This window comes from Staurois parvus, unplaced genomic scaffold, assembly GCF_062004578.1.
Source record: "Staurois parvus isolate SC_StPar_1 unplaced genomic scaffold, SC_StPar_1.0 ptg000572l, whole genome shotgun sequence".
NCBI lineage: Eukaryota > Metazoa > Chordata > Amphibia > Anura > Ranidae > Staurois > Staurois parvus.
This window is the reverse complement of record NW_028318368.1, coordinates 1,857,204-1,881,459: the sequence shown is the minus strand read 5'-3', so window position 1 is coordinate 1,881,459 and position 24,256 is coordinate 1,857,204. Positions and strand designations below refer to the sequence as shown.

The 24,256-nt window shown below is 41.0% G+C and overlaps 1 protein-coding gene across 2 annotated transcripts in view; it reads left to right on the top strand.

Annotated features, from left to right (window-relative positions):
• The first annotated feature begins 9,637 nt into the window (after positions 1-9,637).
• The window catches only part of LOC149450529 (bifunctional heparan sulfate N-deacetylase/N-sulfotransferase 3-like), a 347,552-nt gene continuing 332,933 nt past the window's right edge, over positions 9,638-24,256 (top strand). The window contains exon 1 of one of the 2 annotated variants that reach the window (XM_089691786.1): positions 9,638-10,106. The gene's annotated coding sequence lies outside the window, so the exon portion shown is untranslated. The remainder of the gene's footprint in view (positions 10,107-24,256) is intronic. The other variant, XM_089691787.1, reaches the window with a different exon arrangement.

The window sequence follows — 24,256 nt, the reverse complement described above, 5'->3', positions numbered from 1 at the left end:
TATCTGACTCAGCAAGGTGTGTCAGTTTTTGCAGAGAGACCACTGCTTCTACACAGATAGTGAGGAACTTTCTATTCAGTATTCTGGCATGGAGCAAGCTTTTTCTACTCTAGGCTGTGTCTACTCTCTAAAGGCATTGAACTGTATGACTTTGCACACCTTGTTTTCATGTACATGAAATGTATATAGCTGATTTAAACTGAAAGTTCAGCTGGACTTTAAACTTTATTGCTCCCGCTTCAGGGGATCTGTTCACAGTATCTAATGCAATCATATTATTATTTATTATTATACAGTATTTATATAGCGCCAACAGTTTGCTCAGTGCTGTACATTATAATGGGAGACAATACACGAGACAGCACAGTAACAATACAATACAATACACGAGGGGTTTGAGGGCCCTGCTCCTTGGAGCTTACAATCTAGGAGGGAGGGGAGAGTGGTACAGGAGGAAATAGCTGTGGGGGATGGAGTGGTGGGAAGAGCGGAGGATATCGGCAATTCGGTGAGGGCGGGGTAGGCTTCTCTGAAGAGATGGGTTTTCAGGGTGCGCCTAAAGATGAGGAGGGTAGGTGACAGTCTGATGGATTGGGGTAGTGAGTTGGGAGAAGCCTTGGAGAAGTCCTGGAGACGGGCATGGGAGGAGGAGACCAGGAAACTAGAGAGTAGGAGGTCTTGTGAGGAGCGTAGAGTGCGTTTTGGGTGGTAGATGGATATCAGGTTGGTGATGTAGTTAGGGGCAGTGATATGGACAGCTTTGTACGTCAATGTTAATATTTAGAATTTTATGCGTTGGGCAATCGGAAGCCAGTGGAGGGATTGGCAGAGGGGGGTGGCGGATACAGTGCGATTGGTAAGGTGGATGAGTCTGGCCGCAGAATTCAGGATAGATTGAAGCGGGGATAGCCTGTGTTGGGGTAGGCTGGTGAGGAGGGAGTTACAGATTTGTGATATGATAAGGGAGTGAATGAGTTGCTTTGTAGTTTCTGGAGTTAGGAACGGGCGTATTTTGGAGATGTTGCGGAGGTGGAGTTTGCATGAATTTGTCAGCGATTGGATCTGGGGCTGGAAAGACAGATTGGAGTCTAGAATGATGCCTAGTACTCTGGCTTGCGGGGTGGGGCTGATGGTGACGTTGTTGGTCGTGATGGAGAGGTCGGGGGTGGGGCGCGGGCTGGGGGGAAAACTAGGAGCTCGGTTTTAGCAGGTTTTAATTTGAGAAAGTGGAGTGACATCCAGTCTGATATGTCGTTCAGAAGGCTAGTGATTCGGGTGGAAACTGAAGGGGTGGGGCGAGGGGTAGAGAGATAGATTTGCGTGTCGTCGGCATAGAGATGGTAGTTGAAGCCGTGAGAGTGTATCAATTGGCCAAGGGAGGAGGTGTAGATGGAGAAGAGAAGGGGCCCGAGGACAGAACCTTGGGGAACCCCAACAGAGAGGGGGAGTGAGGGGGAGGTGGCAGCGTTATAGGTAACATAGAAACCACTGTATCATTGACATGACATCTTTTAGGGGATTACACAAAAATGTAAAAAAATCTGCCAAATTACTATCTTTAGCACTTCTCTGTACATGTATGGCCAGTCTGGTCCGCTTCATTATTGGTCTGAGAGGACATACTGGTACGTCCTCCAGGAACTGTGACCACCTATGGACCAAAGGCAAAATGTCACCTTAGCTGTCATGTCCCAATTTGTAGCTGGGGATCAGGAAGGGCTCAAACACTAATTGGTGTGCGCAAGGAAAAAAAAACCTCCTGACCACCATCTAGCACCAGCTCAATGGTAAGTGTGGAAAAAGTATTTAAAACCACCCTCCTAATGCCATTCATCCCACTACAGTAGTGGCAACCTTTTCCACATCTTCTCCTCCATTTCCGAATGCTGGAATGAGACCAGCAGCTATGATGGAGCAGGAGCGATACACACCACTGACAGTTGCATGGTAGAGTAATTTGCAGTCAAAGTAAAAAAAATTGCCCGATAATGAAGGGGATGAAACATACTGGTACTGAGGTGGTTAACAATGGCAAGCTCAGAAAATGTCCCATGGCCTGTATAAATACTGTGGTAAATATTAAAGCTGAACTGGCACAAACGCTTTCTTTTAAATATATTCTCCAATAGCCACAAAGTATATAAATCCACTTTGGGAGTACCAAATGCCTTTGCAAAGCCAGATATTATCTTGTAAAAGCAGCAGTGACATTATCACTGTGTTGTACATAGCTTGTACAGAGAGCAGAGCTTTGGGAGAGACCTGGTAGAACCACTCATTACAGGCTGTCTGCAGAACTGCAGGTGGGGCAGAGACAAGACCAGTCACGCTGCACAAAAAGAGAGAGCAGCAGTGGCTGGTCTTTATTACAGGAATCTCCTGCACCGAAGGAAAGTTTCACATTGTATTACTGCACTGATCTGCAAGAAATACACAAAGCACACAAAGATTCATGTAAGAATCCATGTGATCCTTGTAATTAGACAATGTTTGTTGAGCAGGGGAATGGAATTGAGGATTTTAGCCCATTTCCAATCAAAACATTTTGGATACTGTAGAAGGTTTGGTGCATCTGCCAGGTTTTTATTTCTGTGTTTCTATTAGGAACACATCTCCTTATATCCTGTCAGGACAGGAAGTGATGGGAAATATCTCCAACGGGGACACAATGAAAAACAAAGGTGCTATATTGTATTCCTATGATGATACTATTTTCCTTTTCTATGTGTTCACTGAAGGAAGGGAAAATCAGAGGATAGAAAAGCAATGATAAATATGACTCGATTGAGCGAATGTGCAGGTCATCATTGGCAGGCAATGAATTTTGAAAATACCTGTTGAACAAGAAATCAACCTGACACTATAAATACCCCCCAGAGTTTTGGTCACATAAAAAATAGGTTCTTCCAATAAGAAGGTAGTCCCATCCCGCTGCCAGAGAACAGCGCTGTAGCTGAGACTACATAAGATTGATACACTGATGACAGCCACTACATGTGTTAGTGAAGGAAGTTACTGTTAGTTTCTTAGGATCAACTTGGTCCAAAAGAAATATATAAAGTTCACTAAAACACGGAGTTAGGCTTTAAAATGACACTAAACTCTGGCTTAACCCCTTGGCGCCAGCGCCTCCCAGCCCTTTAAGGGTTTGAGAAGCCGGGAGGCGGGGCGGGATTTAGGGTCATGTCATGGCAGTCACATGATCGGGAAAGGTCCGGATCAAAAGAGGAGATCGGGACCTTTCCGTGAGTAACGGACATGAGTGCTGGGAGAGCGCATATGGTTTTTTATAATAGAACGCAAATGTGCGGCCGCTCGCCGTCTTGGCCCAGACGCCGGGAGGTCGCACATTTGCATTCGGCCATCGTGAAGAGGTTAAAAAAAGAATAGTCTATTTAGGTATGCATTCTTAAAGTGGCTGTAAACCCTCATCTTGTAAAACAACCCATTTAGTTTAAAATAGAAATTAAAGACCAAAAATGTGTTTGTAGAAATAAAAAACATTATAAATACCTTTTTTCTCCTTTTTTATAAGTGATCACATGACTTAAGTTATCAGCAGAATAAGAGCTGGAGAAGGAGAAACAGAACACTGATCTTCCCAGTGAGTAAACATATGGGGATGGAGAGGGGGGTGTCAGGACAAGTCTGATCATTGGAAGAGCACAGGCTGAGTTCCCAGCATAGCAAGAGAACTGACCACAATGTGCTCTCATGCCCAGTGTGGTCATTTTTAATAGGAAAGCAAGGGACTGGCAGGATCATCAGGGATTTCACATAAAGGAAGCAATACAAAAAGAGCAGAATACTTTTTCATTACAAAGAATGATGGCCACTGCCCCAGTCTGTAACTGGCCTTCACAGCAAGGAGCACATGGAAGGGCAACACATGTCAAACAACAAAAAAGAAAAATTCCCAGCTCAAACTTGCCAGCCAGCCTGCAAACAAACCGAATTAACCTGTCTAACAGTATGTGTTAAAAACAGGGGTTTAGTTAGCACACATTTGCAAATACATGCATAAGCTACAGAGCCTCATCATGGCACCAATGTTTTCTGTTGTTCCTAACTCTACAAATTTAAGAGTCCCCATAGTAGAGGCACATGTATTTAACGGATAGAACAAGGGCAGATGGACCTGAGGGAGCCCACCCCCTCCTTAAAGATACAGGAGCGCACTGGGCACCCAGCATATAGCACAATGGCGGCCAAGGTGTCTAGTGCGCCCCCTCGACCAACAATTCAACAGTACAAAAAATGGCCACTGCACTAGTTTATAACTGGCCTTCACAGCAAGGAGCACATGGAAGGGTGACACATGTCAAACAACAAAAAAGAATACTTTTCATACAAGTACATGGTACAGCAGGCACATGTCAGGAATATGAAATGTTGGGTTTACCTTTTCTTTAACTTTAAAAAGTACCTTCTATTGCTCCCCGCATCCTCCAAATCTCCACGTTTCTTCATTTTTTTTGCTGTAATTGGAGTCTCATTAGAGGGTGGCAACTTTCATTCTCCATGGTCTCTTTGTATGTTAGAACATAGCCACTTTCTCTTGCTTGTTTCCAAGAGGGACTAAGGGCTATGGACTATGGAATGTGTATTGCGCATATAGCACATGACTGCAATGAACAAGTACTGCTTGTTGCAAACAAATTGAAGTGAAGAAGAAAATGAGAGGTTTGGGATCTCACAGATGACGTTACAAATAGGCAGAAAGACTCAAGAGGAAACGTTTTAAGAAAAATAGTTTACAAGACCATTATGTAGTTCATGCAGATAGATTGTTTTGAGGGAAAATTATATAATTTAGTGTCACTTTAACATAATGCTTTGCCTTGGTTTACAACCTTTACATAAAAACAATTTCAATTGTTTTTTGCTATTCAGCCACACTGAAAACACAGTGTACCAGATTATTTATACCTCAACAGATATATGCATGTTTGCCCATCTCTACCAGCCAGGCATTTGGTGCCCAAAATGGAGAGAAGGCACACGGAGACCAAGGAATTCAGCAAAGTGTTTCCTGGATGGTGGCACAGACGTGCAGTCCCTACTCTTTCCATCTCCTCTGGAACCTTTCCATAAGCTAGTCCCTATTCTGTAGGGTCCTGTCCTTGACATAATCACTTCACAAATGTGTATCAACTGCAGAGGGAAAATGCTATTTATTAGCACTGCCCACACTAAAGATGGCTTCCAAAGTCATCCAGGGCAGCAGCATTAAACCAGCCATGCGCCCTCTCTTGATGATACCTACGGAGGCCTCAGAGGGACAAGAGTTTTTTCCTGCCTCCTGTCATCTCTACTTGGTGGCTGCCAGAACAGTGCCCCCTGTGCATGGAGGCTGAACTGCACCTTCCTACCCACCTCTGGACCATGTTTAATCACTTAAAGTGCCACTAAACCCACGGCAGTAAAATTAGTCTGTCAATGCAGTAAAGCATGCTTGTTATACTCACTGTCTTCTCTGGTCCTCCCCTTCTTCTACTGTCCCCAAACCATCTGCTAATAGTACAGAGCTCAAGGAGTCACTCTGCACATGCTCAGTTTAGTGTGTATTGCTAGAGAGCTAGAGCTTTTGTTTTCTTTGGGAGAGTGCATGTGATCAGCAAAGGGCCAATCAGAACTGTCCAGACAGAGGGTCACGGATTATGCAGCCTCATATGACAGTCAGAACAGAATGAAAACTCCTCCTACAAGCTTTAACCAGTGCTCAGCTGGACACTGATAGAAGTCACAAGACTGCTATATACTGCTGATGATCAAATGTATTTAACAGTTTATAATTACTAAAATAATTGCATTTTCATGTTGTGTGTACTGTAGGAGACCAGCTATAGTGAATGCAGGGTCCTGAGTTTAGTAACACTTTAAGCTCCAAAAGATTCTACCACCTTCATGACCAGGGCATTTTTTGCTATTCGGCTCTGCGCTACTTTAACTGGTAATTGAACGGTCATGCAACACTGTACACAAATAAAATGTTTTTTTTTTTTAATTTAGTGGGTTTTTTATTATGTAAATGAAAAAAGACAGAAAACTTAAAAAAAACAGTATTTTTTTAACTTTCTGCTAAAAACATAGCCAAAAAATTACTAAAATGTAAAAATAAATCCCAATAAGTGCATATTGATTGGTTTGCATGAAAGTTATAGCTTCTTCAAAATATGGTATATGTACTGGAATTTTTTTTTTTTACACTACTAATGGCGGTGAACAGTGACTTATGGTGGAACTGTGACACTAACTGACACTGGGTAGGAACTGAGTAACTGGCACTGACATTTCCAGTGACGCTAAGTGCGCAGTCATACTGGTGCCATTTCTGGTGTGATTTGGGAACTGAAATCGCATCTAATAAATGTGAAAGTCAGTGTCTTAACATCTGCGATTTGCTGCAGTCCAATTTCTAAAGTAGTTCTTACTTTTTTCTGCAGTTTTGTTGCAATTTCACATACATAAAATATAATGGAAATCGCACTGCAAATTGCTAGAAATTGTTGACAATCTTCACAAGTAGCAATAAAGTCTTCAGAAATTGCACCTGAAATCACACTGATATTGCACACAAAATGCATGATTTTAAATCACAGCGGTGTGACCGGTGACTAATACAGTAATCAGCGATAAAACTATACACCAGTGGTCACTAACTGACCGAGGAACAGTCCTGTCTGGACCACAGCCATGCCACTGCTATGGCTGGGTGTCCTCTTCCGGACCTCTCACTCAGCCACTGATGTCATCCTCACAGTGGCCAGAGTGCGAGGAGCTGCAAATTGGGACTGAGGGGAGGGAGCTGATGATTACCCCATTTGGTAATATGTAAAGACATCCTCTCTCTGCAGCTTGAGACAGAAAGCGGGATTCTTTTCATATTAGCAAGCCAGGCAATTGCGCACTTGTTAACATAATTACTTGAGCAGTTTGCGTACCTCAGTCCCGATCTTTAGCTCCTCCCACCCGTGCCCGCTATGAGGATGACATTGGTGGTGGGCTGGAGGCCCAGGAGAGGACACCCCAAAAGGATTAGTGTCTCTGCTCTGCCTAAGGTACCATAGGACTGTGCAGGGGAAGGCTTGCATTAAAAGGGACACTGTGTTATGTTAAGGGCGCTATGTTGTGATGGGGGCGCTGTGTTGTGTTAAGGGGCGCTGTGTTTTGTTAGGGGCACTGTGTTGTGTTAAGCAGAACTGTGTTGTGTTAGTAGCACTGTGTTGTTTTAAGGGGTGCTATGTTGTGTTAAGAGGAACTGTGTTGTGTTAGGGGCACTGTGTTGTGTTAGGAGCACTATGTTGTGTTAAGGGGCGTGGTGATGTGTTAAGAGAGCTGTGTTGTGATGGGGGTGCTGTGTTGTGTTAAGGGATGCTATATTTTGTTAGGGGCACTGTGTTGTGTTAGCAGCGCTATGTTGTGTTAAGGGGCACTGTGTTGTTTTAAGGGGTGCTATGTTGTGTTAAGAGGAACTGTGTTGTGTTAGGGGAATAGTGTTGTGTTAGGAGCACTATGTTGTGTTAAGGGGAACTGTGTTGTGTTAAGGGGTGCTATGTTGTGCTAGGGGTGCTGTGTTGTGTTAAGGGGTGCTATGTTGTGTTAAGAGGAACTGTGTTGTGTTAGGGGCACTGTGTTGTGTTAAGGGGTGCTATGTTTTGTTAGGGGCGCTGTGCTGTGTTAAGGGGTGCTATGTTGTGTTAGGAGGTACTGTATTGTGTCAGGGGTGCTGTGTTGTGTTTAGGGGGTGCTATGTAGGGCTAAGGGGCACTGTGTTGTGTTAAGAGAGCTGTGTTGTGTTATGGGTGCTGTGTTGTGTTAAGGGATGCTATGTTTTGTTAGGGGCACTGTGTTGTGTTAGGAGCACTATGTTGTGTTAAGGGGTGCTATGTTGTGTTAGGGGCGCTGTGTTGTGTTAAGGGGTGCTATGTTGTATTAAGGGGGTACTGTGTTGTGTTGAGGGGCACTGTGTTGTGTTAGGGGTGCTGTGTTATGTTAGGGGGTGCTATGTTGGGTTAAGGGGCACTGCGTTGTTTTAAGAGAGCTGTGTTGTGTTAGGGGTGCTGTGTTGTGTTAAGGGGTGCTATGTTGTGGCAGGGTGCTGTGTTATGTTAAAAGGTGCTGTGTTGTGTTAAGTGGCACTGTGTTGTGTTAATGGGCACTGTGTTGTGTTAGGGGCACTGTGTTGTGTTAAGGGGTGCTGTGTTAGTGGTGCTGTGTTTTGTTAAGGGGTGATATGTTGTGTCAGGGGCACTGTGTTGTGTTATGGGTGCTGTGTTACATTAAGGGATGCTATGTTGTGTTAAGAGGCACGGTGTTGTGTTAAGGGGCGCAGTGTTGTGTTAGGGGCACTGTGTTGTGTTAGCGGAACTGTGTTGTATTAAAGGGGTGCTGTGTTGTGTTAAGGGGCACTGTGATCTTTAAAGGGGCACTGCAATGAAAAGGAGGGCAGATTGAAGCTCAGGTTTCACAGCTAATTGACACAGTAATTGTTCCGCGGATCAGGTCAGGTTTACATCAGATCCAGGTCAGAATCAGGTCAGGATTTTATCTTGTTCACACATATGTGGTTTAGAAAAGGTTCCCATAGAAGTCAATAGCCTGTAATCCACACCTGAACCAGACTGCACGGATCAGAAATCGGACAGCACTCTTTTTCAATCCGCACTGCCAGTACACCAGACATATGTGAACAGGCATCATAGGAAGCAATGTTATTTCACATTTCATGTGGATCAGATGCGGTTCAAACCACATCCAATCTCCATGTATGTGAACCGGCACTTATAATGTAGAGAATGACAGCACAGACGGGGCAGCATACCTAGAAATGCTGGATCACATAAGTGCAGTGCCAGGACAAGATCATCCGGAGCCCAGGGCAAAGATGCCAAACTACGCCCCCCCATGATGTGCAACCTCAGGGATGTTATGCCCAGCAGTCACTCATTTATCAAAATCGCTGCTACTGTCACTACTCCTGAAACAGAAAGACGTTGCCCCCATCCCTACAGTAAATCATTTTGCCTAGGGCAGCTGCCCATCTCTTGTTCCTGCCCTGCATACGTGTACATGATCCAGCGCAGCCGGGTTGCCCTGACACAGTAAAGAGGCAGTCCGCAAGTGGTTAAATTTCCATTAAAGATGAAGGTGAAATTTTAAAGCAAATCTAACTGGTAAGAAAAAGTTTTCATGTTATGTTCTGTGTAGAGCTAGAACTAAATTTCATTCTGTGATCTGTGATTGTATAATGGCAATCAATTGTTTAAATCCCTTTGAATATTTTCCTTGCATGCTGCAAGAATGGAAAGACGTAACAAACATACAGTGGGGGTTTCTCAAATCTGACTGCAAAAGTGGAAATCCACTTAAGCACGTTTAATGGAGTGAACAGACTGACCTCAAGTTGCTCCTCTTATTAAAAGTTGCTCATTTTCACTGACTCATTGCAGAAACACAGAGGGTAAATACCAAGCTAGACCCTAACAAAAAGCACAACTCTTCCTCCCGAGGCCCCCTGCCTTCTGGCAAGAATAGACTAGACACAAAAAAAGTGTCTGTCATTACGAGTCAGCCAAACAGAGCTGCAGTGTTGAATCCAGCAACTCCCTTCCCCCGCTGCATGGACTCTTGACAGAAGGAGGAGAGAGAGCAGCAGAGGAGGAGAGGATGCTGAAGGTACAATGAATAGACTGAAATCAGCACTAGCAGACAGTCCCCTTCTCTTCTGCTCAGTCTTCCTTCTCCGGTAGCTGAGAGCTGTTTTGTGTGCATGGAGCTGTTTAACATTTTCTATTTTTTTTTTCCCTCCCCATTTCCATGAATTATTTCTATTTCAAACACGATCATTCTGCCCATTGTCACATTGCCCATTAAAGTGAAAGGGGATGCAGTGATAGAGTATAGGCATGGGTCAGGCAGCCTTCGCTCAGCCCCTCCCTTGCTAGCAGGAGCTGACCCTGGTACTGACTGGAGGACCTTGTAAGTCGGACTGTCCCAGCGAAGACTGAAAACGACCCCAACAGCGCTTAACGCATCTCCGCAGACGTACATCATCATCACCGACACAAGTGCAAGTTTGACATGTTGACCCAGAGAATTTCCAGGTATTACCTACACTAATCTCACAGTTTGTCTCCCCCCACCTGAATGTTCTAACAGCTTAATAGAAAGAAAGTTTGATGACAGCATGTTTCCTTGTAAGCTTTAACCCTGTTTGGGCTTTATTTAGCAGATATTTATTAAAAGATGTCATGATTTTTTTTTGTTACTAAACTTGTGGAATTAAATAACATTTTCCAATTATGACTATTGTATATAGTAATGCTTCCGACATACTTTGCATTTTAGTAATAATAATGTTAATGTAGTGAACTATTAAAATACTTTCATCAGAAAATGTTATTGACAATGTTGCTAAATTATAAGGTGCCATCTTGTTAATAAGCTTTTGACATAAATGACAGTGATATTGGTATTTTTTTAAATTGAGGAATGTGGTTAATTCCCAGTGGTATAGGCATGCAATAATAGGACAATAAGAATTGTGAACATTCCCTGTTGTCTTCCGTATGTCAGCATTTCCATAGCTTTTAATGAAATGAGCTTCTACAGTCAATATATTCATGTTAGAAACCATTTCCCTTGTGTGTCTGGTGGTTATTATTTTTCTATATGTGCATTGGTATATTCCATATATCTTATGTGTAGCATGGATGCCCTCTTGTGTTTTATGATCCATGCTGTTTTGATTGATTTCTCTAATAATTAACACAAGGCACATAGGATTATACATGCAGCCTAGTTTGGAAACACAGTATTACAGAGAGCACTATTGAGACATCAGCAGTCATTGGATTGAAATATATATGTATGTGTTTGCACTGTATGTGTGTTCCTTAAAGATTGCACATAAATCAGGAAATTGATTTTATAGGTTCCTCTACTAAAAAAAAAAAAAGATAGAGGAATTTCAGTGGCCAAAAATCTGTCACTTGTCTTAAGAATGCTTTCTTCGCTTGATAATTATAAGAGTGATTTATTGCAGGCAGAGTTCATATTGATGTATTCTGGAGGCAATTGCACAGGATACAAAATCATTCACTAGTGTTAAAGATGATATTTCTGCCAGAACACCACATATCTGAGGAAATGAACACTAGAAGATCAATATAAGCTAGCAGTGGGGTTAGATCATGAAACACATTGCAATTGCAAGTAAAAGAAAAAAAAAATCAATCAATTTAACAAATGTCAAAACAAACGTGTTTCCTATTTTCTCTGTGTAAATATATATTCTATTACTAGCAATATTTGAAATACAAAGAACACGGTAAAGAAATAGAAGAGTACAAATATTTTCACAAAGTTTGTAATCTGGTTGAGAGATCAGTAGTAGGAGTTGAGTAGTTTAACACAGCCAAATTGGTAGATAAGTTGAGCAGCTGGTTCATGCTTGTCATTTGTCAGATGTAGTGTTATAAATCCACAAGAGGTTGTTAGAATCCAATTTGTGACTCAGAATGCAGCTGTAAATACTAGTTGGGCTGTCTTGAGATTTATCAGTATTTCTCAGTGAGCAGGTTCTTGTCAAAAGCTGTGAAATATAGACAAGGTAAGTTCATTGATAAGCAAAGTGACACCCTTGTTCCTTGTAGATGTAAGCAACAAACAAAATCTAACAGTTGTGTACTATAGCAGATGAGCTATGTGACATCCAGTAATAAACAATGTGTTAAAAATAAAGTAAGCAACATGTCACGGAAATACACAGTTTGTTTGCACGTTTACCTATTCTGCAATATGTATGTCAACATTTATAAACACATAAAGAGAACATTACAGTTTGGCCCATTTCATTATGGTTAAACATATTTTAAAATTAGACGTGCATTTGTTATATGTAGCTAAAAAAAATGTGTCTGAATTTCCCACTTTGTCCTATCTCCTGCTACCATCACTAAGTACTAAAGAATAAATGGACAGTCACAACATTACTCTCTTATACATTTAATTCACTACCATGTAGAGATTGGTGTTGTAGTTGGAACCAACTTGTTACAATGGCAGCAGCAGCCTAACAGACCATGGTGGGCCTTTACAACTACCATACTGGAGTATTGAAATACCTCAGATAAATAAAAACTTGGTGTATTAACTCAACCAATACTGATTTTTTTTTTTTTTAGTCCTGGATGGTTGTTAATATAAGAACTGTGCCCTGTGGCAAAACTACAGTATAGGACCATCATAAGAAGCATCATACTAGATAATTTTGCCTCTGCTGCCTGTACTATTTTATTGCATCCCGCTGAATGCCTCAAACTAGCAAAGAATGAAGAGAGATTGGAGAGTATAGACCAGTGGTCTCTAAACTGCGCCCCAGGGGCCATATGTGGCCCTTGCCTTGCCTTTATCTGGCCCTTGGGGCACTATTCCATCAGCTGACACCATCAATGGCAAACCTTTCCTCCCAATAAAATCAATAATGGGGCACTGATGCCGGAGCATTTTCTAATCCCAGTGGCCACAGTCCAGCCCCCCTAAAACCTTAAGGACAGTAAACAGGCGCTTTGTTCAGAAAGTTTGGAGACTTTTTCCCTTTGTATATTAGTTTTTATTTCCACATGGTTTAATAGTTACTTGTATAGATTTTGTCATAGAGATCTTAAAGTGTTACTAAACCCACAACAGTAAAATCAGTCTATATATGCAGTAAAGCATGCTTAATATGCTCACTGTGGAACCTAATGGGTTAATCCTCTGAATTGTGTAAAAAGGCCATTTGATCCTGACTGAACCTGTAGCCACATGCATATGATTAGTTTGGTGTGTATTGCTAGAGAGATTTTTTATTTTTCTTGGGAGAATGCATGTGATCAGCACAGGGCCAATCAGCACTGTCCAGACAGAGGGTCAGGGGTTTTGCATCCTCCTAGAGCAGAAATAAAACTCCTCCTACAAGCTTTAACCAGTGCTCTGCTGAAGTCACAGTACTGCTTACTGCTGATGAGAAAAGGTATTTAGCAGTTTATATTTACTAAAATAATTGCATTTCCATGTTCTGTGTACTGTGGGAGAGCAGATATAGTGATTGAAGTGTCCTGGGTTTAGTGACACTATAATTTAACTCCAACCAGGATACTTACTGTATGGAGGTTGTATATTTTCATTTGTGTTTTTCCTGTCCATGCCATGATTTCCACACACCATCCAAACACATACCTCTAAGTTAAATGGCTCCCACTTAACTTGAGTAGGCTGGAAAATTGCAAATATACTGTGTGTGTGTATATATACATATATCAAATAAAATGAGGATGCATACTCCAAACGCAACAGTCTTTACTTAAAAGAGGCATCTTCATACAAGTTACAATCCATATGACATATAGCATATGTCATATGGATTGTAACTTGTATGAAGATGCCTCTTTGAAGTAAAGACTATTTCATTTGAATGTATCCTCATTTTATTTGATGTTTATATTGGTGGATGATTGGGAGCCCACCATTGATACAATCTCCCTGCTTTTGAAATTGGAACGAGATACAAGGGAGTGACCCACCTCTTTTTCTGTCTATATATATATATATATATATATATATATATATATATATTATACACCTGTATATACAGTATGTACAATAGTTGCATCTCACAACTTTTACTTGGACTAGTCAGGCCAAAACTTCCTCATTGTATTTTACCTGCTATGCTTCTAAGTTCCATAGTAAACATATACCAGGAATATTTTTATAGTAACAATATATTTTAAGTAGTTTTAAAAAGTTTAGTATCTGATGTACGATCTCCTAAAAATTCATAGCAGACCTTAATCCAAGCATGCCTCCTGGCTGCTGAAGAAAGTGAGAGATGAGCAAGTGCCCCACCATCCCAAACCATAAACGGCCACCTGTTGGGGAGCTTTTTTGATAAGGATGAGGGCTTCTTCCCCACAATTCTGGCTGGTGGTTGTGGGGATCTGAGTGTGTGGGGTCTTATTGAAATTTGAAATCCCCTTTAAAAATATGTAGGCCCCCAGATACTGCCCCACCCACCTAAATGAATACGGGGTACATAGTATAGAGGGGCACACCAACATAGGTGGTCGCTATGGGTGTGAAGGCTGATACAAATGTACCACGTCCTAATTACTAGTATTACCCCTTATCCTAAATTAAGATCACATAGACTTTTTAGGCACCGAGAACAATGATTAGAATACAAAACATATTTTATTGTATACAAAATAATAATAATAAAAGTATCATTAAAATGCTTAAGATAGACAGGTCCAGCAGGTGATACATAGATACAAGGAAATACAACCCCCGATGACAAGGGGGGAAGAAGTTTACACTTAAGCTTCTTTCACTCAATCTGCACCCTGAAGGTCAATCAAAATTGAGCTCTACCTATTTTGCGATGAAAATCGTTTCTTCGGGAGCTTGAATACAATTTTTATGTTTAAAAAAAAAAAAATATATATATATATATAAAATGGACAGCAGAGGCAAACAGGAATCAAATGGGGACTAAGGCAGATGTGGGGACCGGTAAGAAATGCGGAGTACAATAGCTAGTATGATCTACACAGATCACAAGTGCTTGCAAACAGGTATCATAGGGCCATAGAGAATCCTATGTAGCAAAAAACATCTGAAAGGGAGCTTAACCATTTTGCTGCCAGGTCCATACGCTGTACCTGACAGCAGGGGGTTTTACACACCATCCAGTGGCTGCAGACTCCTGCCTGTGAGGTGGAAGTGGATAGGCGGCTCTGCTGCCGCTGATCACTTCCAATGCCCCCGATTCTGGTGCCTCCCCTCTCCTGGGGGCGCGCTCCCACCTTGTAACCAGGGTCTGCTTGACCATTTGCAAGCCCGGGAAGAGCCATGGCGGGTGCCATCAGGTGGATAAGTGTCTGCTCCTCTCCCCTTCTTTGTGCGACCTGGAAGGCGATGTTCATGAGGTCACTTCCGGGTTACGGCTGTCACTTTCTCATCTAGAATAGCTGGGGAAAGATGTATGGAAATGCGGTTTGCATTGCAATATATCTAATGGAGCCCAAAGGAGACAGCCAGGGTCTCAATAAAGAGAATCTGTCACCAAAAAATCATCACATATGGGACTTTGCGTCTCTTATGTGTTAAAAAAAAGTTAAGTAAAAAAAAACTAGTTACACCCAAGGGCATATCATCCTACCCAAAAAAATGTTGAGGCCCCCCGACCCCACTTAAACACACATGTGGGCGCCTACACATGGAAATGTCGATTGCAATACACATGTTACATATCACCACACAAGCTGGAGTGAGAGCAATAATTCTAGCATCAGACCTCCTCTGTAACACTAAACTGATGACTTATAGGGTCTTTTGAAGCGTCGTCTATTGAAAATAGAGGGTACTGAAGTTTGACACAATTTAATAAGCGCACACAAATTTAAGGTTTGGCATGTTAGGTATCTATTTACTCGGCACAACCTCGTCTTTTATATTTTATATGTTTGGGTAATTTATTGCATTTGTTTGACCTAAAATTCACTTTAGTGTGATTTGTACTGAAATTTTTCATTTCCTAGATCTTTGCAATATCGTGTGACATGAATAATTGAAACTACCACTGTTTTATTCTCTAGGGTGTCTGCTTTCAGAAAATATATCATGTTTTGGGGGGTTTATGTTTTGTGATTTTTAAAATACGTGTGCAAAAACAAAAAATGCAAAATTGGCTCTGGCAGCGAAAGGGTTAATGTCATCCTGGCTTTCAAACCAAACAATGAAAATTTCCCAACAAGTTAATGAGGTAGCACAGTCTTTAGCATTATCACTGAAGGGAAACACAGTACCCCTGAACATCCATCCAATGCATTAAAGATTTAACCATTGTTCAATAGAAACCTGAAGGTTTTGAGCCAATATTGACTGGTGTTTGGAACGGTTTATAATTCCCACTACTTTGACTAAGGCCCCAGTTCCAGCTGAAGAAAAACAGGCCCAAAGCATGATGCTGCCACCACCATGCTTCACTGTGGGTATGGTGTTCTATTGGTGATGTGCAATGTTGTTTTTGTGCCAAACCTATCTTTTGCAATTATGGGCAAAAAGCTCAGTCTTGGTTTCATTGGACCATAACACATCTTCCCACATGCTTTTGAGAGTCTTAAGATGTGTTGTTGCAAAATTTAGTCAGGCTTTGATGCTTTTCTTCGTAAGAAAAGGCTTCTGTCTTGCCACTCTACCCCATAGCCCAGACATATGAAGAATACGGGAAATTGTTTTCACATGTACCATACAGCCAGTACTTGCCAGATATTCCTGCAGCTCCTTTAATGTTGCTGTAGGCCTCTTGGCAGCTTCCCAGACCAGTTTTCTCCTCGTATTTTCAGCAATTTTTGAGGGACGTCCAGTTTTTGGTAGTGTCACTGTTGCACAATATTTTCTCCACTTGATGATGACTATCTTCACTGTGTTCCATTGTATATCTAATGCCTTGGAAATTCCTTTGTAGCCTTCTCTTGATTGATACCTTTTAACAATGAGATTCCTCTGATGCTTATGAAGCTCTCTGCGGACCATGGCTTTTGCTGTAGAATACGACTAAGAAAATGTCAGGAAAGACCTACAGTACTAGAACAGCTGCAGTTTATTTGGGGTTAATCAGAGGCAATTTAAATGATGGCAGGTGTGTACTGACTCCTATTTAACATGATTTTGAATGTGATTGCTTAATTCTGAACACACCTACAGCCCCAGTTATGTGCAACTAATGTGCAATGTACAACCACATTATTTTAGTTTTTTTATGTCCCCCCCCCCCAAAAAAAAAAAAAGCTTTCAGCTTATTTTTCAATTAAGTTGTACAGTCTATAGGTCACATTAAATATGGAAAATTATTTATCTTTGTCTAATTTTTGTACATCACAGAAACCTGACATTTTAACAAGGGTGTGTAGACTTTTTATATCCACTGTTTTTAATTTGCAACTTTGCTTAAAAAATACCCCAGTGAACCTTCATGAAAGTCACTTTCAGGCATTTCCTGGTATGGAATGAAACCACTCAGTCTCTGTCTGATTCTAACTCTTTCACATGGGCTTCCAATGTAGACTATAAGTGGAAGTTTCAAAACACATTGTGGGCATGGTATAGCATTGTCACCATCAAGAAATCTACTCTGGGTAATGACATGCAGGAGTGCATGCAGACATAAATTGGCAAAAGCATCTACAGGAGATTAGCAGCACTGAGAACAACAGGATATTTAAATGGTGAAAACAAGTTTTGTTTTTTTTTTTTTTTTTAAAGAAAAGAATTGTTATACACAGTCCTTTAGCAAACTTGATATAATTCAGTTAGGGTTTCATATAAGTTTATGCATTTTCTTTTATTGTTAACATAATTAATTGGCTAAAACTATTAATATTCAGTAAAAATATATTCATTCATCTTCGACTAGTACTCATATATAGCACATTTTCATGAAGTGGTAAAGAATAGCCATGATAGTAGTCATAATAGAGGTTTAATAGGCATCTCTGAAAATTCATTGTTAATTAGCACATTACAGCCTTATTTACCCCCAGGGCCCAAGAAAAGCAATGTGCTGACACTGTCCTCTTGACATATCCATTCTAATCTCATTTGTCTTAAAGTTGAGCATGGCAGCGTGCTCCATCTTCGGAGTTCTCAATTATTCCTATGGGGAATTAGAGTTAGGGTGCTATGTTCGGCTTTAAGTAAACCTCTAAGAAATCTGAACAATTCAAACTAAGCATATGTTAAGAAAATATCCTTTGTATGTAATCTTTACATTACCCATAAAGTCAATTGTTTCACAAAAAAGTATTTCTGAATGGTATGCATGCAGGGTGTTGAAAGATTAGAATTACTTGGTGTTTTGCTGCTAAACAGACAGAGAACAATGACAAGTAATGCACTCAACTGCAATCCTTGCACATAAGACATGTAGATTGGAACATCTTTTCACTGTCTGAAACTATGAGCCATTGCTAGGAGTCGTTTACTGTGTAGTGGGAATGGAGCTGAATGTATGGTGTGGGTACACGCACCAGTGCTGGAGCATTTCTTCTTCTGATGATAGCCTTTCTTGTCACAGCAAGTTCTAGACTCTTGCTAGGGATGAGCTCAAGGTTCAGTCCAAACACGTTTTGACCAAAATTACTCTGTTCAGGCATGTTGAATGCTGGAGCTTTTTGCACATTCAGCGGGAGCCAAACATCATAAATAGCAGCAGTATTTCTACCCCTATTATATATGACACCTTCTTACCCATAAATCATAGTTAAGGAAGTGGCAAGTGCCACCACCAGCTCCATCCTTAGCAACCAGCTATGTCACCTATCCCACATTCATTTAGTGGCCAGGAATCCCCAGCCATGGAAACAAAGACTATATGTTATCAATGACATCACCCTGGAGACCCTGCCATGGGGTTCCTATGTTGAGAACACGTGGCCTATTATGATTCAGGAGCTGGGTGCTGCGCCTTATCCCCCCTTTCTTGGCCAGCCAGGCTACTTGAACAGATAATGGACACATTTTCTTTTTTGTTTTTTTGCATAGAGCTCCCCTTTAAAATTAATTTCAGACCCAAAGGGTCCCCCTTCATATCTATACCAGACCCTTATCAAGCAAAGGTTCTGGTATATATTTTTAGGGGGTCTCTGTTGCTTTTTTGTAGGGGGGGGTCCCTCAATAACATCTATATCCGACCCTCATCTGCAATAAGGGTCTGGTATAGCTGAAAAGAATCCCTGACTGCTTTACCAAGACAAAAAGAGACACATCAGTATGCGTGGAGATCATGGGCACCACATCCCTAATTAAGAATACACAAAAAAAGTAACCGTGTGATTTTTTTAACGTGCTAATGACAATGATACAATTTTATACATAAAATCACATTTTTATTTAATATTCATGAATAAAAACATTTTAGAAAAAGTATTTCATTTCCTTAAAACCACACCATCAAGAATACATATCCATATGGTCTATTCATGTAGTCACTTTATCACAACATGTGTCGCCAATACACTGGCTTCTTCAGGAGATTTTTTGAGTGCTACATACTGAGCCACTAGAATTAAGAAACAAAACAATTACCATCAATTCAATCACAAGGTATACAAAAGAAGAATGATTTTCTCATGCATATGCAAACATGATTCAAATAAATCATAACATGAATAATAAAATTAATCTGCTAGAGGGAAACTCACCAGAATGCAATTGACACAAACAGGTCTTAACCGTCAGGTGTGCATCCAGACGTCACCCCAGAAAGTATTAGTCCTAGGAAGGGTACAAAGTTCACAAACAACTCCCAGTTGCTGTGTATATATAAATGAGTAGCTGCTGAAAGTAAAAAAGGGAATAGAAAAGATCTCCCATTAAAAAGTATGAACCAAATGATAATGATAAGGGCATACCACTTGAGATAATAGCACATATATGACATAGGTCATACTGTCTAACAAGATGATAAAGCTCACAAGACATCTCACTGGTCAAATTACAGATTCAGTAGGTGCTGAAAAAAACAATATAGACAGACAAATTACTTTTTATTTAAAAAAGAATAAGCAAAAAATGTGCCCAGCAAAGATCACATAGATGTCAAAACCAACGAGGAATGCTTGTTAGGGATGACAAAAGTTGTCTTTAACACATGTGCCTCAGTGGAGATGACAACATTGTGCACATACATTTTTACCAATATATGTCACCCACCTCTAATCATTTAATGGCCCAGCCATGTAAGCAAAGGCCATATTTTGTCATTGAGATCACCCTATTGTTTCCTATTAGTCGGGGGGGGGGGGCAAAAGATGTAATTTGATGTGACTGTTCGATGGGTGCAGATTGTGATGGCGGTTGGCAGGATGTCTTTCATTGGCAGGCATCATTTTATCATAATTGACATGGATCTGCATTGCTGGATAATATTATTGACAACGGATTTACATTATGGGACTTTTTTGGTTCTTTTATTTATTATTAACGGATTTTAAAAAATTGTAGTGTAACTTCAAAAAAAAGTGGTGTCATTATATACTGTTTAAATTTTTTTTAATGAGTAGGGGTATTTGTACCCTTTATTCACATGTGGAGGTGATATCTGAGGGGTGTCCTTATCCTGAAGTGGGCTTCCCCACTTGCAGACCCCCAAAACCACCAGGTCAGGGTTGTGGGGAAGAGGCTCTTGTTTTCATTACCATGGGGACAAGATGCTATGCCAGGGGGTTCCCATTTTGAGGACACTTGGCCTAGCATAGTTCAGGAGGGGGGTGCTGCACCTCCTCCTCCCTTTCGTGGCCAGCTTGGCTATATGGCTCAGATAATGAATTGGTATCATTTTTTGGGGGAGCCTCATGCGTTTTCTTTCTTTTTGCATAGGGCTCCCCTTTAAAATTCATTCCAGACCAAAAGGTTTCCCTTTCAGATCTAAACCAGAACCCCATCAAAGGTAGTAGGTATTTATAGGGGAGTCTAATGCTTTTTTTTGCATGGGGGGGTCCCTCATTAACAGCACAGTGGCTACATGGTTAGCACTTCCGTCTAGCAGCATTAGGGTCATCGGTTCGAATCCCAGCCACTGCATGACCTGCATGGAGTTTTCATGTTCTCCCTATGTCTGTGTGGGTTTCTTCTAGGTACTCCGGTTTCCTTCTGCACTCCAAAGACATGCTGGTAAGTTAATTGGATCCTGTCTAAATTGGCTCTAGTATGTGTAAATGTGAGTTAGGGAACTTAGTTTGCAAGCTCCTCAAGGGCAGGGACTGATGTGAATGTACAATACATACATGTCACCAACCTGGTCTCAAATATCAACCAAACTGCTCTCTTCGATCCTCCCAAGACCTTCTGCTCTCTAGTTCTCATGCCATACTTGCCTCCAGGACTTCTCCCGAGTTTCTCCCATCCTATGGAACTCCCAACCCCAAAGCTGTCTCCTAATCTATCCACCTTTAGACAATCTCTAAAAACCTCTCTCTTTAAAGAAGCCTATCCTGCTTCTACCTAGTAAACCACCATTTATTTCCTCCATCAGCTCATCCCCCCACAGTTATTACCTTTTGTATCACTCAACCCTTCCTCCTAGATTGTAAGCTCTAACGAGCAGGGCCTCTGTTTCCTCTTGTACCAAAATGTATTGTAACTGTAATGTCTACCTTAATTTTGTAAAGTGCTGCGCAAACTGTTGGCGCTATATAAATCCTGTATAATAATAATATAATAATATGTAAAGTTCTGCATAAATTGACAGTGCTATATAAGTACCTGTAACAAAAAAATATCAGAACCTCATCTATGGCTGCTTTGTTTACAAAAAGAAGTATGTATTTGAACAAGAAGTATGTAATTAATTCATAACAGCTGTGTGTTTCTATGCTGTGATTGACCTACAGCTAATACATGGTGCCTGGGCCAATCACAGCACCCTGTACCATGTAATTAGCTGTGCCTAATCACAGATCACTAGTGATCACAGCTGTCATAAATGTAACCCATTCAGGACAGTTCAAAACTTTACTGTTACAAAAATCTTCACTGTAACACCAAGTGTAAAAAAAAAAAAAAATCCCTGATCAACTCCCCCTCTTTCCCCAGAGTAGTACAGTGTTACTATGGTGACACTGAACTACTATGATGAAAAAATTTGAAAAATTTGTAAAAAAAATGAAAATAAATGGTAAAAAATAAAAAAAATGCTTAAAAACTAGTAAAACATTTTTTTTTACATCTTGAATGGCCCCGTAGTCTTCTGGGACCTGTCACGTGTCCCAGGAGACTACGGAGATGGAGGGGGGGAGGACAACTCCGCGGAAGTGGGAGCGGGTACCTGTCAAATTCGGATATCCGCACCCCCCCCCTCCCCAAAGGTCTGCAGTCTCTGGTCATCTCCTGTATTATGTCTGCAGTCTCTGGTCATCTCCTGTACTATGTCCGCGGTCTCTGGTCATATCCTGTACTGTGTCTGCAGTCTCTGGTCATCTCCTGTACTATGTCCGCAGTCTCTGGTCATCTCCTGTACTATGTCTGCAGTCTTTGGTCATCTCCTGTACTATGTCTGCAGTCTCTGGTCATCTCCTTTACTATGTCTGCAGTCTCTGGTCATCTCCTGTACTATGTCTGCAGTCTCTGGTCATCTCCTGTACTATGTCCGCAGTCTCTGGTCATCTCCTGAACTATGTCCGCAGTCTCTGGTCATCTCCTGTACTATGTCTGCAGTCTCTGGTCATCTCCTTTACTATGTCCGCAGTCTCTAGTCATCTCCTGTACTGTGTCCGCAGTCTCTGGTCATCTCCTGTAATATGTCCGCAGTCTCTGGTCATCTCCTGTACTATGTCCGCAGTCTCTGGTCATCTCCTGTACTATGTCTGCAATCTCTGGTCATCTCCTGTACTATGACTGCAGTCTCTGGTCATCTGCACTATGTCTGTAGTCTCTGGTCATCTCCTGTACTATGTCTGCAGTCTGGTCATTTCCTGTACTATGTCTGCAGTCCATTGGTTCAGAATTTTTTTAAAATCTAGGTGTGTCTTATGGTCAGATGCTAGAAATTCTGAAGGACCCTCTGCACACTGGTATATACCCTTTCAAGCAAACTATGCAACAAATAGGGATATTTGGTTCACACATATTGCAATACATGTTTAAGCTGGCCAATAGAGGGATTACTTTGACGCAGTTGGCCAGCTTAAACATGTATTGCAATATGTGTGAACCAAATATCCCTATTTGTTGCATAGTTTGCTTGAAAGGGTATATACCAGTGTGCAGAGGGTCCTTCAGAATTTCTAGAGTTAATGTGGTTACACCCCTTTAGCACCTGATGGATAAATGCATGCACTAGCTGTATGGATTTGAGCACAGAGATCTCTTGTTTGTTGTATTGTTGGGTCAGTAGCCAGACCTGAACCTTGTAGCTCTCCCCATTGTGTCTTTTCCCCTATGCTAGCATTGTGTCCACAGTAGCACTTGTGTAGGCAGGGCAGAGTAGGACTGGCCATAGAGGGATTACTTTGACGCAGTTGGCCAGCTTAAACATGTATTGCAATATGTGTGAACCAAATATCCCTATTTGTTGCATAGTTTGCTTGAAAGGGTATATACCAGTGTGCAGAGGGTCCTTCAGAATTTCTAGAGTTAATGTGGTTACACCCCTTTAGCACCTGATGGATAAATGCATGCACTAGCTGTATGGATTTGAGCACAGGGATCTCTTGTTTGTTATGGTCAGATGCGTCTTATGGAACGAAAAATACAGTAATAAAATTTTACAACATTGTAACAAAAAACACACATTTTTCCAGTGTTCTGTTATACAGTTACAGTTAATGCTACTGTAAATAACATTTTTGCATTTTTTTAATGCACCATAAAAGAACTAACATATAAACTGAAAAAACATTTAAAAGTTTCAATATTAATAGAAATGTAAAACAATCAGCAGAAAAATGACAGGGGAAAAGGGGAAGTCGTTAATTATGGCTGGTTAGGATGCTCTATAGTTTAATAAGACTTAAAAAGCATCAAATTTAAAAAAAAAATGTTTTTTTCACTTTTCAGGTTGCTTTAACTGACATTATATGCAGATCAAAGCTTATCCCTTTGACCCACAGATGAATCAGAGGTGATACAAAAGCAACAAAACATAATTTGTTTTTCCCTATCCATCATCTGAACAGTTTATGAATATTGTATCACGTGTTTGTACTTTGACAGCAACATCATCTACAGCTGCTGTATTTGCACAGCAAATCTTGGGTATTATTTTTAACCCCTTCATGCCGACTGTACGCAAATATGCGGCCCCACTGGACTGGGCTTTTTTCCATGGGGATGCATATTTGTGTATTTGTCTCTGTGATGGGAGTGCACTGCATGGCGCACTCCCAGAAGAGTCCAGGGTCCCATGATAATGATTGGGACCAGGAACTCCCAATTCTGGATTACCTGATAGCTGTGATAGCCTTCGATTGGCTATCATAGTGATCAGTCACTGTGAAGCCCACCCCCATGTTTTCTCTCTCTCTGAATGAAGGAGAGAGATAAATTGTATCTCACTCTGTATTTTCAGAGAGAAAAAAAAGTGTGTGTAAAAAAAAATAAATAATAATAATAAAAAAAAAATAGCTAGGTCAAGGTTTAATCTAGGTCATTGCCAGGATTAGTGTTTGTGTCAAGGTCAGGGTCAGTATTTTTTTTTTCAAGGTCAGGG